This window comes from Pseudopodoces humilis, chromosome 6 (assembly GCF_049639895.1).
Source record: "Pseudopodoces humilis isolate 2021_Gansu_Grassland_sample_001 chromosome 6, ASM4963989v1, whole genome shotgun sequence".
Taxonomy (NCBI): domain Eukaryota; kingdom Metazoa; phylum Chordata; class Aves; order Passeriformes; family Paridae; genus Pseudopodoces; species Pseudopodoces humilis.
This window is the reverse complement of record NC_142205.1, coordinates 66,327,478-66,341,037: the sequence shown is the minus strand read 5'-3', so window position 1 is coordinate 66,341,037 and position 13,560 is coordinate 66,327,478.

The following is a 13,560-nucleotide window of genomic DNA, read 5'->3' as shown; positions in this document are numbered from 1 at the left end:
ATTCTTGGAACTGTGAAAATGTGCAAGTCCTGTATAACATCACTGTAGTGTTCAGACACTGCTTCTGACAAGACTGACAGTGATAACATGCAGAGATGAATCTCAAGTGACTGTTTATACAAGATAATCTCGTTGCAGGACATCAGAACTCTTGTTACCCCCTCTGCAGCCTTGCACACTTTCCTGGCCTCATCCTGGTGGGGGCTCGTGGCCAATTTCATGTGAGCCTCACTTTCTGCTGGGTGGACCAGTTATTTTTGCCACTTCAGCTGCAAATCCTGAATTTGTCATGTGGCACACTAAGTGACTCCACTCCTGACCCCAAAGCCATTAACTGTGCAGAAAACTCAGTGCAGAGCTGTAGTAGCTCTGAGAAACCAAATACTACCCACCTAATTGGGTCCCAGACTTCCCTGAGAGGGGAGAGGTCTCTTCCTTCAAGTAATGAGTGATAGGACAAGAGGAAACAGCCTCAGACTTCACCAGCAAGGTTGGGATTGGATATTAGGAAAAATCTCTTCACCGAAAGGATTGCCGAGCACTGGAATAGGCTGCCCAGGGAAGGAGCTGGCATCAGCAACCCTGGAGGTGAATAAAATATCTGTGGATGTGCATCTGCTGCATGAGGGACCCTGACCCTTCACTAGCTGAAGAGGATGCAGTTGAGTTGATCTAAGTATTTTGAATCTCTCTCTTGAGGTGATTTTACACAGTCAAGAGTTAGAAGCCGAGTTATTTTCTTCCTGGTAGTATGAGAAAAATTTGCGCTATTCATAGCAGTTACCAAATGCCTTACACCTTTTGGAGGAGTGCTCTGAGAGCTCCTGGGGAAGAAGCACAATGTGTGTTCAGTGCAGCCACACACACGTTTCCTCGATGGTGATGCTGGGACACTTCACTCACACAGCTGGGCTGTGGGGAGGGGGGAACGCACAGCTGTGCACCGGCGCCGGAGCCCAGCTGTGACAGCCGCACTTTGCTTGTCGTTTCCTCACCGCTCTCAGGGGGATGCCGTCACCTGGCAGAGAGGTGTGTGTGCCTCTGCCTCCCCACAGCACCTGGAAACCTCCAGAAAGTGCCAGGACTTCCCACCCATTCACGCAGGAGCGTGGCAGTGTCCCGTAGCGGTGTGGACAGTCTCCTGGCGGGGGATTTATCCGCCCCACAAAACCATGCTTGGAGAGGTTGGAGTCACTCCTGGAGAGGGTTGTGTGCAGATGCTGACTTGGCATCTAAATCAGTAATCTCACACGGGTGCCACGTTGGGCTCAGACTGGGAAGCTTGCAGAGTTTCTCATTCCTAGCTCACACCTTGGGCTCTGAAAAGCACGTGGCACAAAGGATGCACAATTTTGGTAGTCCCATATGTTTTATGCACCAGCCTTGACACACTTGGCTCCCTGGTCATCCAGTGTTCTTCTCTGTCCACTTCATTTCTTTGATCCCATGGGGTTTTCTGGTGGGTTTTTTTTTGGGTTTTTTTCCCTAGTCAAGGTTTGTGGTGGGCATAATAGAGTGAGTTAAAAGGTGCCAAATTAAATTAGTTCACAAATTTGGAAGGAAGCCAGTCAGGAAATAGCAACTGCTTTTATAGGAAAGCATGAGAGAGGGAGGGAGACAGGGAGGATCTGTCTGCCTGTGTTTAAGTGCAAATCATGTGCCCGAAACCCAAAGTCAAATGATTATAAATGTTTTGGATCGATGCAGCACATTTGTGAGTGATTTCCAATGCTTCTTCCTGGAATAAAATCCCCTTGTTTGCTCACAGAAAGAGCCAGACGTACAGGACTCATTGGGAACTTGTGTGGGGGCATTTTGGACATTTCAGGCTTACCTTTGCTGTGCTGATCAGCGAAGGAGCCCCATCCATACCTTATTAACTTGGTGTAAGAGTGCAGCACGGTAGGAGATGAGGATGATGTGCCCACTGACTACTCAGTAATGGTCCACATGGCTTTAGCTCTCCTCTGAGCTTACGAACGCAGCAGCCATGAGGAAACCTTTCCAGCCACAGCTTGCCTCCGCTTTACAAGTTGATCTCATTTCATCTGCTCATGTGACTTCCAGCAAAGTCAAATCTGCAGAGGCTTCCTCTCACTTCATTCCGCCCTGAACTTAAAATAGTCAAAAAGCTTTTATATGGCTTGCAGCAGAAAACAGCCGTGGTGGCTTTCAACCAATTACATCATGATTATGCGGTAATCTGTGTTTTCTATGTGTTCAGAAATGTATTTTTTGCCACAAGTGCCTATTATAGTAGATTTATGGAAGAGCACGGGGCACACTTTCTGCTTTGTAAACTGAATATTTTACTATATCAGACGCTTGCCAAAGTTCTCCTAATATATTTTGTGTCAGACTGTTGTGGGAAACAGCACAAAATGGAATACATTTCTTAGTTTCTTATGAATACTAATCTCCGAAGAGAAGTACAGACTATATTCCACCAGCTTATCCTTGGTGCAGTGCTAAACCAAACCTATGAGATCTCTATATGAGACTGCAGCTCCTGAGAAATTTTACTGTAGTCCTTTAATTCTCCTTTATCCATGGCACACAATGCATTGAAATACATGGATGAGCTATTAAAATTGTGGTTGTTAAATATGTCATTTATGTACCTCTGCTGAAGGTCTTCAGAGCTCTTGACAATGTCTGCCTTGTGTGTTCATTTATTCTATTCTTATAAAGTATGTAATATCTGCTGCATAATATCTGTTAGATATTTTATACATCTGGCATCAATGTAATGTTAGAAATCAGAAGGAACTAAATAAATGACTTGCCGAAGCCAGAGAAAAACTGGGTGGAAACATTAGCAATAAAAATCAGAAACTGTGACTCTTGGACCTTTATTCCAACCATTAAGTGCTATTTTCAATTCTTCATGGGCATTGTTCTGGGGAGGAAATACATAATCAAACTGCATTAAGGAAGTCTTTTTCTGCTTCCCAAGTCTGAGGTATTTTGATTGAAAGAACCATATAATCACCAGATACATATATAACTAATTGATAAAGGTGAGCAAATGAATGGGTGGGGAATCTTTTATGTCTTTGGCATTTGACTGGGTGGAGGGGAACTTGCTGCACTCAGAGGAGAGGTCAGAGCATCTTTCACAAGAGAAATCTGCAGTTCAGTATGGGACCTGTCACCATTGGATTCACTTAGGATCTTGGCTTTCTGCTCCTGTTTATCCTCATCTCCCTACTTTTATTTTTGTATATGAAGGTTATTATTAGAACTAAATGCTCCATAATTATTTCTTCTGTTTTCATTCTAATCAAGCCCCTGGTCTGGCACTTTTTTACAATGACTGCAACTAAAATCCTTTCAGGTATTATTGCAGAGCTCATAGCTCCTTGTGCTTAAACAAGAAAAATCACTGTGGAAGGATATCAAATGAGACGCCTTTCATGTGTTTTCAAACTGAGACTCCTTTTTATCTACTTGGCTTTGAAAATATCACTCACCTGTTCCACACAGCTGAGTGACAAGGTTCTGGGCACTTTGAGATGCTTTTCTGGTAACAGCACCTTGCCTCACTGAGATCAAAATAATTATAAAATAATAATAAATTAAATAAATAAATAAATGATAAAATAATTACTCTGCCTTTCATGGCATTGATAAGGGGTTTGTTTAGTCACAACAAAGTAAGGTTTTGTGAACAGCATGAAGTATTTCAGGTTTCCTTTTAGTTACAGTGCTGTTCTAACTATTCTGTTGCACTCATCCAGAGCTGTTGGATGTTTTCAGCCTGTGTCACCAATCTCAAAAGTCTTTCTAATAAAACCAAGAGATGTATCAGAGTATTTTCTTCCAGTAGATTCCTTGAAGGAATCCTAGTGATGAATAAAAATCAGATAAAAATATGACACATTGTCCATGGTGAGTTAAAATGGGCCCCAGAGTTTTTGAGACTGGTACATAGTTTGCATTGCATTTAAATAAATGTTTTGCCTCATTACTTAAGTAGACAACCTTGGGAAAACCTCATATTATGAGCTTTATTTCAAGCTTAAGTTAATTATACATGATTATTTTTCTTTTCTAGGTACCACCTTTCTCCTTTTCATAGTCTGTCAATTAATAATGTACCTAACATGCCTGCATTTTTGGACCAAGAAAAACACCCTCAACAGTGAACTTATTTTGCGTATGGCAATCAATTCAATAAATATAAAAATATTAATCTGTTTTTCATTTGTGTAAGCACAAAAATGTATCTAAGAAAATTCAGTCCCCTCCACTCCTTAAACTCCAACTTGGCTTTAGTGACATTTTTTCCAACTTAAAACCTTGTTTGCCAAGATTCAAACTGAGTGAATTTTTATTGCAGAGTTATAAACCATTGGGGGGGGAGAATTATATAATGGAAAAAAGTTGAAATAGCCTTTGCTTTAAAAGTGCAAATAGCATATAGCACCCATTAGAGAGGGGAAAGAAAAAAAAAAGGTCACTGCTAATATTTTCAACCAAATACTCCTCTAATGCTTTAAAATGTACCCAGGGTGCTTTCCACAGATGGAACATAGTTAAAGACCAATGGAGAGGGCAGCTAATGAGAAGCTGAGGTAAAAGCTGTGGTGAAACCACCAGCCCTGATCTTCAGCTGCCTTTAGCAGACAGGGAATGCCAAACCTTTGGAGAAAGAGGAATATTCTGGTCCTGATGCTGTTCAGGGTGTGGTGCTTTGGTGGCCAGGTGAGCATCTTGCTGCTCCTGGTGTACCAGAGGAGGAAGAGGGGGCAGAAATACCCAGGGACGTGTCAGTTTTATAATAATCACTCAGGAAAATATTCAGCTTTGTAACAATCGCTCCAGAAAAACTGGAAAATACTCAGATTCTGTTAACAACAGTTTGGATATGCTTCCAATTTTTTTTTTTTTCTTTTTCTTTTCAGGGCTGGCAGCTGCCAAGACTTTTGCTGGTTGTTACTTTGCATACTGGGGTGCAGCTCTCAGTGATTATTTATCCCAGTGAACCACAGCCTCTGGTATTTTTCAGCATGACCTGGATGGTCAAATCTTTGGCTAGTTCAGTGATTTAAACTGAAATACCATCTGGCAGCAATATAAAACCCACTCTGGTAGGAGGTGAAATGGAAGAGTAGGAAAGGATTTGTAAAAAAAGATATGACAGAAGAATAAAAATGTGTATCAGCAATAGCATCAGGGTCAGTGTAAGAAATTCCATGGTATGTCTTGGTGCCATCTTATGGTTAAGTTTTATGGAGCTTGTCTTCATGAAGGAAATTAATTGATTTGAGGGAAAGAAACAGGGTTCTCCTACGGTAGGAAACTCTTTTCCTTTGGTGGAATATAATTACTGGCATTTACAAATGCATAATAATGAAGGGGAACAAATAACATTCATTATGATGCTCTGGAACCAACAATCAGAGTCTGTTTTAAAGTCAAGTGTCTCGCAGTACATGAATTAACTTGACAGAATTAGGAAAACACGATGGAAACTAGAAAATGTACTGCATAAAGCTGACTCTGTTTTGCCAATTCATACTCCAGTGCATTTGTATAATTTTTATACATAAATGAAGCATTGTGTAATCTGTGTAAATCATTTGTAAGTACTGGGAGCTGCAGTATCTGGAGCATGAAGTGTATGGAGCCAGAGAAAAAAGCTCTGAAGGAACAGTAATGTTAATGTGATGACTGAGAAGTAACTGCATGTTTAACTGTCTGTGAAACAGAAAAAGGTTAACTGCTACATGAGAAGCATAATTATTATAGTACAGCTTTCCCATAGCTTTTGAGGACACTATATATAGATATGTATATATATATATATACATATATATACATATATATATACATATATATATATACATATATATATATATTTATTTGTTTATGATTTCATACAAATTTGTGCATCAATCTGTGCACTAATTTGAGGGCAAACAAAACCTCTGGCTTTTTTATTTTAACCTTTATTCTTCTATTTTTTATTTTTCTGTTATCCCCTCTATGAATAGGAGAGCAAAATGTTCTCAATTCTGCAGTTTCATGTGACTTTTATTAACATTTGGTCTTTAATTTGGTGAAATTCCATTTGAAATACGTCGTTCCCATGAATATGATTTAAATCAATTTCTTCAGGTTTCACTGACATAAAGCTTTAAAGAGAAGTTTGCCAATGCTTGTTCTGTTCTGAAAGAGAGGGATCAGGACAGCAGAAGCCTGAAGTCTTTAAAAAATAAATTCTTTAGAGGCCTTAGATGCAGAGTATGTTCAAAAAGAAAATACCCAAAGGCTCCATACTCAACACCTTGGGAAAAAAGATCATGGCAAAGTCCCTCAAGGTGCAGTGCACAAAATCTTTTGCTAATTCAAGGGAAATCTCCCAGTTTAAAACAGTGGAGTCTTTACCTTCCAATTTTCAGTAATTCTGAATAACTCCTATTAGTTACAAATATGATTTTTTTGCTAGAGCCTTCAAATACTGTGAAAGTAAAAATCATAAACACAGGTGAAACAATCTCCCACAGCAACAGGATGGATCTTCAGTAAGCTTCAGCATGAGATTACCCGGAAGCATAAAAATAAGTGGATATTCATATTTAGTAAATCAAACCAGGTTTGTACGTTGCAGAAAGAATGGGATCTAAAGTGGGAAAAAGAAAAAAAAAGATGAGATGGCTTTATAATGAACTGAAAGGAGGTCAACAGAAGAAATAAGTAGAGAGGATTAGAGGAGAACAGGTAAAATTTATGTGTAAGGCCAACCAGAATAGAGAAGGAATAATCAGTTCATAAATTCAATTTAACAGTTTTTAGTTAAAAGTTCAATTATGCTAGTTAGAGGCTTTCAGATGGTCCCACAGGATAGCACATTTCTTTGTTTTTCTTGGATAACTGCAGTCCACTCTTCCTAGGCTGCAGCTCCCGAGGTCTGACATGAGCAGTGGCCCCAATCTCCAGCACAAACCAGCGGGGCAATTGTTCTTAACATAGTCAGTAGTCACACCTGACATGAACTTCCTTGAAATGAGCTGGCATGTGAGTTTTGTTCAGGCAACATCATGGTGTTTTAGCCCCTAGTATGGATCACCAAAGGGTTTCCTGTTGGGTCTCAAGCACAAACCTTTACAAAAACCTTCCTGGATGTCTTCGCTGCATGTGCAAAGACCAACTGCTTTCCCCCAGCTTTTGGCAAAGTATGAAATACCACTACTCATTTCTAGGCCATGAATATTTGAAACTTAGTTGTTAATAGCCTAATGAAAAGATTTTCCTTGAAAAATGTAAAAAAAATAATTTCCAAGTTGTAATCCATATCTGTCCACTGAGCATGATTCCAAGATCCTCATTTCAGTGCTCTGTCATGACTGAATGAAGGTGCCTCCCTGTAATGAAAGTCTTGCTAGATTTTTCTAGGGTATAGCTGTGAACCTGGATCTCTCACTTGCTCCTTTTTCAGATCAGAAGGAACAAAGAAATTCATGTCAGCAATTGGTTTAGAACTGTTTTCCACAGCTGCTGGAAGAGCAGCAACCCACCCATTCCCCGGCACAGGTATCCGATTAATCAAAGGCTTATTGGGGACTATTTTTCCTTGACATATGGCTACAAAATCTCTGCCTCCAAGAATTAGATGGGTCAAAGAACCTTTTCATGGTTAAGCTTTTTGGTTGGAAATGGGATTACCACAGGACAGAGTGGTCCTCGGGCAAGCAGGCAAAGACTTCAAAGGCAAACTTGGCATTAGAGGTTTGGCAAGTAAAACACTTGAAGGCTCTGCCAAGCATCCCATGTCCAACAGTGCCCAGCATCCTACACTGAAGGAAGCTGAGGGAGACTTTTGATACCTTAATGAGCTAAAAAGACTGTAAAAAAGTAGTGTTTATAACATGTGTGTTGTGCCAGAGACCAAAAAAGAATCCACTTATTCTCTCTCTGTGCAAAGGATAAAGAGGTAATTCATGGCAGAGAAATAAGTAAAAATTACCTCAGGCTTGCAAGACTCTTTTTTTGTTTTGTTTTAAACTTTTTTAATCTGTCTTATCAGTTAATTACCATAATATAATGTTTATCTTTGTTGCATTTCAGTGGCAGCTCTGGCTCTTTATGATTTCTTTCCAAAGTAAATGTTTGAGCTTTTTTGGCCAAAATGACAGAATATACCACTTCCACTAAAAACCAAAGTCATGAAAGCCATGTAAACAGCTTTTACTGGGCCTGTAATCACCTATCTATGTTTCTATAAATGGACCAGAGGGGAAAAGAATTAGCTGGTGATTTGTACTGTGTCTGGCACTGCAGCCAGGTGTGCGTGGGCAGGTGCCTGTGCCACTGCCTCTGCCATCAGCAGCGAGATGATGGCTGGTGTCACCCTGCTCCAAGAGCCCATGGAGGGTCCCCTGGATGCAGCCATCCTCCCCTGGAGTGCTGCCCACCTAACCAGTCCACTCTAAGCCAAACCTGGTGGGAATGGATTTTTGTGGACTCAGTGGCACAGCGACATACTTGATGTGAAAATTTGCATTAACAGGCTGACAGGCCCATTGAGAAAACATATTATAGAATCATGGAATGATTCTACAAGGAATTAATAATATAGGTAATTATTATTAGAAATCCCATACATTATTATTAGAGTATATGGTAATATAGATCATTATTAGAAAGCCCGTGTAATACAGATTGTGTTAGAAGGCCCACTGAGAAAACATAAGATCATATAGAGACACTTGTTACATAATGAATGAATGAATATAGAATACTTTCACTTTGCACTGAGGTAGCTTGTCATCTGTGGAATTATCATTCCTTTTAATAGTATTTTAAATATACTTATATATTTTATTTTATTTATTTTATTTATTTTAATTTAATTTAATTTAATTTAATTTAATTTAATTTAATTTTATTTTATTTTATTTCATTTTATTTCATTTCATTTCATTTTTTATTTTAATTCTTATTTTATTTTTTTATTTAATACTTATTTTATAGCATTATAAATAATATACTTCTAACATTATAAAAATAATATTATAAATATTATAATATCTATAAAATTTATAAATTTTTCAATTTAAATTATAAATTTATATATAAATTTATAATTAAATATATAATAATATTATATAATTATATATTATAATAATACATAATTATATATTATCATATTTTAATTATATATAATTATAATATAATTACATATTATAATAATAAATATAAATAATGTTTATAAATCTATAAATTTTAATTATAATATTATAAATGAATGTATATTATAAATTTATAAATTTTTATAATATTATAAATATAAATAATATATTTATAATATTATAAAAAATATTATAAAATATAAAAATAATATTATAAAAATATATATTTTTATAAAATATAAAAAAATAAAAATACATAAATGATATATTTTATATATATTATTTTATTTCAGATTTTATAAATATTTTTATATTTACTTTGCCTTGATGGAAGTGTGTCTTGAAGCTTGCTGTATAAGCCATTCTCCAGTGAGAAATGCAAACATACACCTTCTTAAAATGCAGTGGTGGCATTTTGAAATAGTAAATGGACTCATCAGCTTTGCCTCACCTCTCCTTCCCCTTCTCTTCCCATTAATGCAATGCTTAAGGTCGGGTATGCTGAGCTTGTCCTCTCCTTCAGGGGGATTAATTGTCCTTCTGCAAAGGAAGTTGAGAAAATCATCACATTTTGCTGCTCTTCTGTGCATTTTGCGTTTCTTGAATTGCAAACCGGTTTTGTGTTGCTTGGATGGAAGCTTTTTCCCCCCTGCAATAATGTCTACTCTGACTTCAGCAGCTCAGTTTAGTTGATTGCTACAGGCCTTACCCTAATTTTCCTCCTCCATTCATCCCTAATAACGACCCAACAAATAGCGGTAGGAAAAATGCTCCATTGCTTTTTTTTTTTTTATTTTATTGTTGTTTTTCTTTCAGTTAAAAACATCTGCTGGAATGAGTGCTGCTGCTGCTGAGAGATCAGCTGTGGGCATTTGTCTGTGCAACCACCCACAAGCACTTACCTCTGGCACCTACTGAGCAGCACTGCTCTTTGGAGTCCAAAATTTCCCTCGCTGACACAAGGCTCATCATTGCCACGCTGGATGCCACTCTCCTTGCTGAAGATTCCTGACACAGAGGGCCTTGCTTGGGATTTGCTCCGAGGCTTCCCAAGTGCCATGCAGGCAGCTCTTTGCATGGGGCATATGAACCCCTAAGAGGACAAAACTCCGGTGGTCTGAGCCTGTTTAAAGCCTTGGGTCAGAGTTTCCATCTGTAAACATTCTCTTGCCTGTTTATGCTTTCATACAGCTTGATTTATTGGAGGTGAAACCCACTGTATACTGAGTAACTGTACACCAACTCTTTTAATGAAACTGATTAATTACTGTTGATCGTAGAATGTGCTCATCAGCAATAATAACTCAGATGATCAGCTCATAGCCCCATACTATTCAGCTCATCTGCACAATGAACTCATTGGTTAAATGTCAGAAAAGTGACTGTGGATTATCCCACCCTTTGGGAAAAAAAAAAAAAATAAAAAATTCATAGTTATAATATTGCTCTTTTACCTGTCTCCAGAAAAGTGGCCATTGCATTTCTGTCTGGGTGACATCACAGACCTCTGGCACACTCAATGCATATCTGCTAGCAGATTTTCAGAGTGAAAAGAACTTTATATCAGGAGCTGAGGGTTCTTCCTGATATTTAGACACACAGGCCTACTTAATGTATAACATTTTATTTTATATTTCTTGGTTTTGTGGCACTGACATGCAGTGGGATCTTCTCAAAAGGCTGGGTTTTCCAGTAGCAGCGCTTTAGGAAAGGCAGTACATCTCCTGCTAAAAGCACAATTTTCCTTTTCCTTTGTAAAACAAAGTTTAACAATTTTTGTGCATGTTCTTGCCTTATCACTGCATGCTATTAAAGCAGCACAAGCAAGACCTTTCAACTTTCCATGTCTGTGGCATGAGCTGCTCATCTTTTGCAAATTATTCAACGTGTAGCAGGATATTTTTTCTGTCCAACTTTCCTTTTTTCTCATAAGCCAGATTCACTCCCTTCAAATCCAGAATGTCCTAACTTTATAGCTAAGCTGAAATGTGAAGCAGAGAGTACCATTACTGCTGTTCAATCCTGCCCATTCAAGCTAAGCTCCAAGTACATAAATGTAATGAAGTGATAATACAGGGATGAAAAAGATTTCGTTGGGAATATCCAGCAACCCTGTGTTTGCTATCAAAAATAAAATCACCACAAAACACTGTGGAGAAATGAAATCTAAAATCAGTAAATATTTTTAAATTATTCTTCTATTTTGATAAAAAATTAACCGTGTTGTTCCATTTTTATTTTTTTTTTCCCTTTTTCTGATCCATTTGTGGATAGAAGTGTGTGTTGGCTATTTTACAATGTGTGATCTGATCACAGGTACAAACAGTTTATGGCACTGCAGTCATACCTACAAACATCCAACATCAAAAAGAGAACAGCCTCTCTGGCTTTCACTGTTACACTGTTCAGAAGAAATTTGGTTCCTGGACCCGAAGTAGCAAGCAGGCATGAAATGTGATATTGTTTAATGGTGAATTTGAAACCTTCCACAGGGGGAATCCAAGAGAAAAATTACCTCTGAGCAGCCAGAAATCACTGGCTGCCAACTGCTGACATCTGTACTCCTGGTGATGCTCTGAGATTCCTGACATATGAGGCTGAGTAAAGCAGAGTAAATTGATAAACCAAACATCATAGCTCTGGATTTCAGCTTAGTTTCTTCATATTAAAAATAGTGAACAGAAAGCTTCAGCATGGCAACTGGTTTTGAAGAAGACACGTTTGGCTTTGATGTTAGCCCCACTTCATCTCTGTGTTTGAATGGGTTAATGCCTCCAGATTCAACCTTTCGTGCCACGTGAGGAAATGTTCCCTCACTGACCTGATCACACATTCTTTCAGTGTGAGATTTTCTCAGTCTCCAAATATCCTGTATAAGCAACCCAGAATTTCGGGGCCCAAATCTAAACTTTCAGTGTAGTCGATCCAGATCCAAATGTTACAGCTCAATTTCTTTCTGCTCATGACTTTCCTACAGATACTCAAACAGCTACAGGAAAATCCAGTGTATTACCCTCATTTTCCACTTTCTGCTACAAAGTTTTTATCTTTCTGCATTTGTTTTTATGGTAGGACAGTTTCTGGTTTGAATTTTATCTAGCATAAAAACTGCCTAAAGGCGCAGACCTCTATACTAGCCTATTATTCCTTTCAGGTTTTGGCTGAAACTGAAACATGGAGGAAAACCAATTGTCCTCCTTTTCCTGTTCTGGAAGATAAGTGTGACATGAAGCACATGCCTCTCTTAAACGCTCTCGCATGTGCCTAGAGTTTTAGGTCAATAAACCCAGCTCTGGAACACGGCTGAGGCAAGCATTATGGATTGAAGATTTGTTATAAGGGCCAGATTCCAGGCAGAGGTTCCTTTGTTCCTCCAGAAGGGTTTGGTTTGTTCATGCACATTACTCCTTGTTTTATGTCTCTGCTTTTCAGCGCTTGGCCACCAGATCCTAACAGGATGCAGCCGTGCTTCCCCACTGCCCTCGTGCCTTCCCCACACTCTTCATCCTCTCAGTGCAAATGTTCAGAGGATGCAGATATGGGTGTCCATGTCAGGACTCCCTTGGCAGACTGGAGGATGTCATCACTTCTGTGTTTCCAGCACTCCCAGCAGCCCAGAACTTGCAGATTCTTTGTTGTCTTCTGCACGTACGTGGACCTCAACAGACTTTTAGACAGGGTTGTAGCACCTGGAAAACCCATACAAGTGAGCTCATGGATTCATCCAGACAAAGCAAATTAAGTTGATATCAGGCAGACAAGCTTGCAACATGGCTGTTAAATTACATCTACTTTCTGCTGCTTCGTTTTCAAGCACCCCATTCTCTTTTCCTTCATCTGGTGTGAGTTTTGCCCCTGGAAGTGGCAGTGGCTGCACAAGTCCTGCTCAGAGAAGGTCAAGAATGCTCATGTGAAAATAGTCTTAGTTTTGCCTTCCAGTGCCTCCATTCCTGGGGATTCACTGTTACTAAATAATGCTCTTAATGATATTTGAATCTCCCATAAAAATAATTAAATTAACTGCCGAAAGATTGTTTTTCCTTCCTGACACTAAGATGGGAGATTAATTTTCAATTGATTGCCTGTTCCTTGCTCTCACCCCTTACAAAAACATTATAAATATAGATTAAAAAAGATATGAGAGGGGTGAGAAATGAAAATTAAGGACAATCTGAGGCTTGTTCTTGCTCTGAAGAGCCTCAAGCATTGCCTGTGGCTCACCACAGGAAAAGCTGAGCGGTCAGAGGTGGCTGTCTTGTTCATTTCCCTGCAGTTTGACTTAGCCCCTCTTCCCCAGTATTTTTGCCTTTCCTCACCCTTAACATCTACATCATTTTTCACTTTTCCTCTGGTGACATTCAGGCAAAAGCTTCTCCTTGATTTCAGCTTCCTCAACAGCTGGGAGGTGGTTGAGGAGGAGCGT